Consider the following 5,740-nt stretch of genomic DNA (forward strand, 5'->3'; position numbering starts at 1 on the left):
ACACACTTGTGCTCTCACTCTTGTGTTGCAAATGACAAGGTGTTGGTATTTATACCAAACACAGGTTGCACGGTCGAAGGATTAAACTGACTGGTCGATAGATCATCTGTCGACCATCCAGCTTTCAAAAGATACACACATACCTCGAAGGATGCCATATCCTTCGAGGTCCATCTTCAACCTTCGATGGATATCTTTCGAGCTCATCGAAGGATACACAATCCTTCGATGCCTTATCCTTCGACACCAACATTAAACAACCATAAACTGTCTAGCAAACACACACGGTCAACCGAATAACCCTCTCGTTTGACCACTTCAAACGAGCGGGTCTATACACGTTCGATAGACCGTTTCACTAACTATTACAAATTCAGCGTAAAATAATAACTAATCTATTCGACAAGCATCGGACACAAAATCTGCATCAACAAAGGTAAAAGGTATTATGCATTTATGCTTCTTCAATAACGTTTTTCCCATTGTTTTAATCGCACGATTCTAAATATTATTGTTGAATTGCAATTTGGCACAAATTCTACTTCTCTCATGTGCTTTAATCGCCTTTGTTGAATCGCATGTGAAATACTTAAAACTATTATTGAATTGTGTCATGTAGGTCACTACATTGGTTTCTCAGTTCACTTTTAAATTTTTTTTCCAGCCCGTTTGGAAAGCGGATCGTGGCAGCAGACCAACTCCTCCATTAGGAAGGTGGTTGTGGTAGTGGATGATTTAGAAATGGTTGTGCTCCTCCATTGATCTCTTTAAGGTTCAGGTTGAGGAAAAGCGGTTGTCTAGTGCTGGTCAATGGCAATGGTGTCATTATGTGTGAATTAGTAACAATGTGCTGCATATTGATTGGTACCCTATGCATTGAGGTTTTTTTTTTTTTTTTGCTTTGTTTTGTTGTATTTTAATGTATTGTGTTTATACTCTCTCCTTAGCCTGCCGCGTGTGCTTTAACTTTCCACCTGTTTTTTCTGCCACGTTATATCCCACCACAATCTAATATTTAGTTTTATTTCCTCTTTACGCCTTTTAGAGAGAGAGAGCGGGTCAGGTGAGAAAGAAGTGGAGACACCGGCAGTGCACGACAAGCATGGAGCTCTTCCATGGAACCGAACGATGTCGGAAGAGGTGGAGCTAGGTTTCAGGGATTGGTCTCCGGTGTAATTCCTTTTATCTTGATTAAATTCTCCAACTTTAGGTTGAAATTTGGATCTCCACCATGGTATAAGTGACATGTTACAATTACTCACGGCGGCTAGGGTTTTTAAGATTCCAGTGAGTTCACTTTTATATCGGGTCATGCTCAAATTTGATTGTAGTGTTCAGATAGGGTTTGCTTGCTCATTGTGTTTTGTAGGTTGTTTTTGGTGAGTTACAGCAATCAAATCCAATCCCCTGTTAATGCTCCTCATCTTGCTGGTTCTTTTTTTTCAATTTGGATTTTTGTTTGGTTTGATTTGTTTAGTTTATATATTATTAAGAAGTTTTAGAGTTGTGGTTTATGAATTGATTGGTAAACTAAGGAATGGTGTTTGATTCTACAAGGTTAATAGAAGGGTGAGGGAAACACCAAAAAAAAAAAAAAAAAAAACCCTTGGGGTTAAAGTGTTGAAAATTTAATGCATGGCAGATTAATCAAGTCAATGTCAAACAACTGATGGAAAACGTGAGTGAACTAGAGAAGTATGTGTATGGAAGCTAAAATAATTGCAACTAATGTTTTTCATCAGGTATTATGTGATGTTATGTAACCAATGAACTGTGAACGTGAATATGTTACCACGAAGGAGATAGACGCCCCATGAATATGCCTTGATAATGATTCAATAAGGAGAACGAATGGTGGATAAGCTTGGACATGCTAAGATATTAATCACGTGAGGTATGTAATGTTTATTTTGTTAAACTTTGATGAATGTAAACTTGGAAGAGAACAGACTTAGCGCAATCAAGTGACCTGTTAGGTTGGACATGTTTTCAATGGGTTCCATATGGTTTTAGTTAATGTGTAGGTTGGACATGTTTTCAATGGGTTCCATATGGTTTGAAATTCTTGGTTGATATTAAATGTTGTATACTAAATGGTTTGGTGCATAAAAGAGAAAAACGGCTCGAAATACGTGCAGTGGTGTATTATTCAAAAGTCTACATGTCATATAAAAATAAGGGGACTGAATACGCCATGTTATGCTAGGTGCCTAGATGGTTTAGGTAACAATTTTTTTTCATTTATCCTTTTCAAGTATGTTTTGATTATTCACGCATTTAGCTTTGCTAACTACTTTGTTTGCATATACTCTCCGGACTAATGGGAGAATCATGATTGAATCTTGAGATGGAACTATTCAATTTAAGACCACTATTGTGCTATGTCGAATATAGTGTTTTGACTTAATTAGGAGGCTAATATGGTTCTTTGCTATAACTTGGTGATGTAAACTTTATGCTTTGAGGTCCAATTGAATACATCGATTTTAATTGTTGTGATAGGATTCAGGTTACTTTGATGGGGAACCATTGAGTATGGCAGAAGTATGATGGATGTTCACAAAATGAGCCATGTTTTGAATGCTATCATATGGGGTACTAAACTATTGATTACTTCATCAGAGCATATTCACAACCCAATGTTCTTTGGGGACGTATATCAAATAATAATTATTGTTACTATAATATAATATAATAATATTAAATTTGCAACATAATGAACTATAATATGGTTGGGAAATTAAAGGTTTGTGTATCTAAATGTTAAATAACATTGTGGTGCAGGAAGGTGATGAGGACTCTAATCACAACTATTGGGAGCTGGCAGAAGACATGAGTACACCATGGACAGCTTATAAACTGGATATTGAACACTCGGGTTTAGAAGGGATATAAAACGTTGTCTTTTTATGCCATCGTATAATAAACCTAATCGTAATCGAGTTACTTACCTTTCTATGCCGAATTTTATTTGGTTGTTAGTAAAACAATTCAGAATCAAAGTACATAAGTTTCTACACCGTGTTTCTACGCCGCCGCAACGCGGGACGGGTAAAAATCTAGTTAAACTCAAATCTCTATTTTATAGCATCAACTAGAAATGTTTGACAAATAGATTCTCGATTTACTTGAGTTAATGGATAAGGCATATAAAATATTTGAAATTTTATTTGATTCAAAAATTCTTATTTGAATTTTGCCCAATTTCAAATCGGTTCTTTTTTTTTTTTTTTTTTTTTTTTTTGACAAATGGGTTCTATAGTTTCATTAGCCAAATTCACAATTGGAACTCGACTAAGTTCTTCTAGTTCAATTGGAATATTAAACATGTCCTCTCAATCAAAAAGTTAACAAAATGACGATAATAATTTGCAAAACAAAGTATAACATGTCCATGAATTTTATTTAATCAACAAGATACAAGTACACAAAGTCTTTTAGATAAAAGGGTAAATTACATTTTAGTCTCTATGTTTTAGTGGTTTTAAACCACTTGAGTCCAAAATTAAAATGTTTAAAGCTCTGAGTCCCTATAGCCACTTTTCTTAACAATTTGAGTTCAAATTTCTAACACAGTTAGAATTCTGTTGTTAAGTTTTGTTAAATGACCAAATTACTCCTATAATTAAAAAAATAAAAAAAACTAATTTATTTAGATTTCCCACCATCTACACTACACCACCAAAACAAACAGTAGATTTCTAGCATTGCGTCCTTTTCTTAATTTCTAGATCTTGCAGATTTCCGCAGGGTGATTGGTGTAACGCTGCTTCCAGGTACAGGTGCGGAAGCCTCTTCTGATCCAGAAAATACGATATCAGCAGCAGCAAGTAACACATCTGCAGTGGTAGGTTCACGATCCAAACGCTCAGAAACAACACCTGAAAGAAACAAAATCAATATTTCAAACGTAATTAAGGTTATGCTTAATTAAAAGGTGCATTTGTTTGTATTCAAAAGCAAAACCTAATAAAACAAAACTGCTTGTAACTTACCAAAAGTTAAACGCCTTTTCTCTAGGTTCTAACTTTTTGCCAACTATCTGATTTCAAGAAGAAAACACTGTTAAAAAAATGCATCCTTTTTTATGCAATATAAGCTACATAGTAGAGCAGAAACAGAAGAATGACCTCAGAGGAGGATGAAGTGATCTTAGACTGTGGGGTATGGTGGGGCTTGAGTTAGGAGCTGGGGTTTGGGGCATAAGTTGACACATAGCCATTGAGAGCCTGCCATGTCACCTTGCTAGCCCGCCCCACGCCCGGCTTCAAACCCACGAAAAAGGGGCCACGCCCAAACCCATGCCCACCCGGGGTGGTGGCTTGGGCGTTTTCAGCCCACCCACGCCCAAACCCCCGCCCCATACCCCGCAGTCTTAGCAGATATAATCACAACTTGATAACGCCCTTCACCCTAAACACGAGTATAAGCTACGGTTAGAGAACTGTAAATAAGAACGAGATCAACGACATGATACGAGATAGGCAACAGGATGCAAATGACGAATAGATCTGATGTTCAAGAATTACCGACTCTGTCGGTGCAATTGCTTCCATGATGCTGCCACGCAGAACAAGTTATTAAGTTTATATTCAGCATATATATATCACATCAGAAAACAAGACTAACAAAAGCATAATGTTACCCGAAATCCTTTGAACAGTCAACCTGTGATGATACCATAAGTCGGATCCAACCTGCAATTGTGATGAAGATTGTGGCGGTTGATGAAGGTGGATCGTGACCATCAGGAAGGTGCTGGTGGTGGTTTTCAGATGATTTCGAGATAGTGAAAATGGGGGTATTTATAGAGTGTCAATATCTGGGGTTTAGGTGGAGTAAAGGCAGCAATCAAGATATTTTATTTTAAGATAATATAGTTTTTTTTAACGGCTAATTTCTTTAAGTCCCTGTCGTCTGTGGGACTTGAACCCAAGACATTTCCCTTCCCAATCTAGGTGTTTTAAAGGCTTTGTTTTTGCCAATGGACCACCACCCCATTGGTTTTAAGATAATATACTTGATAGATAATGATATTAAATAAGGGAATATATTATTTACCATAATATAATACTGGTAGGTAGACTCACGACGTGTAACACCTTTTCCTTTTGTTACGTTGCAGCCGGTTGTCTTTGAATAATTTTTAACTAATGTAGAATTAGTTTCTCTGTTCAACTAATGTATTTCTGTATGATTATCGTTTCTAAAATTATTTATGGTGAAACAACAAATTTAAGGCCGCCCGTAGTGGGGTTTTTTAACGTTTTTTTCCCAAAAGAAAAACGTCTCTTAACGCCCATCAACCGCCCCCGGGTGTTTTTTTTCAAAAAAAAAAATTGTTTTGCCGTCCTTTTTTCCACACCCTTGTTCATTCTTTTTGGCCAATGACTAAGCCGATGGTTTTTGTTTGGCCAATAAGATTTTTTTGATGTTTTTTTTTAATTCTATTACACCTATTTTAACACAATGTGCACATCCCCACTACACCCATTTTAGAAAAACGTCTTATAATACTCCATTGCTGACTGGACTGCCACATGACACACAACGTCCATGAGTGGAGGCATTACCACTACACATGGTCTAACACCTTTTTTTTACTAAACATTTTAACAATTTTATAACTTTCTAGAAACATTAATTATTCTTAAAATAAATTCTAAGTGACTATTGTAAATACATTTAATGCTTTCATTAATTGAGTGAACTAAAGAACAAGTTTTTAATGCTTTCATTA

The 5,740-nt window shown here is 36.2% G+C and overlaps 2 long non-coding RNA genes across 3 annotated transcripts; one reads left to right on the forward strand and one right to left on the reverse strand.

Moving 5' to 3' along the window:
* Window positions 1–1,103: 1,103 nt before the first annotated feature.
* Window positions 1,104–2,844, forward strand: LOC110914695. 2 transcript variants are annotated; one of them, XR_002578516.2, is made up of 4 exons: window positions 1,104–1,172; window positions 1,743–1,894; window positions 2,503–2,595; window positions 2,785–2,844. It is a non-coding gene; the product is annotated as an uncharacterized LOC110914695 (long non-coding RNA). The 2 variants fall into 2 exon arrangements; XR_004877536.1 differs by having other exon boundaries at window positions 1,109–1,287.
* A 792-nt stretch (window positions 2,845–3,636) lies between these two features.
* LOC110914696 lies at window positions 3,637–4,755 on the reverse strand. Its single transcript, XR_002578517.2, has 4 exons — window positions 4,646–4,755; window positions 4,131–4,560; window positions 3,996–4,042; window positions 3,637–3,881 (listed from the first exon to the last, which is right to left on the reverse strand). It is a non-coding gene; the product is annotated as an uncharacterized LOC110914696 (long non-coding RNA).
* Window positions 4,756–5,740: the final 985 nt, after the last annotated feature.

Source organism: Helianthus annuus, chromosome 13 (genome assembly GCF_002127325.2).
Source record: "Helianthus annuus cultivar XRQ/B chromosome 13, HanXRQr2.0-SUNRISE, whole genome shotgun sequence".
Classification (NCBI taxonomy): Eukaryota; Viridiplantae; Streptophyta; class Magnoliopsida; order Asterales; family Asteraceae; genus Helianthus; species Helianthus annuus.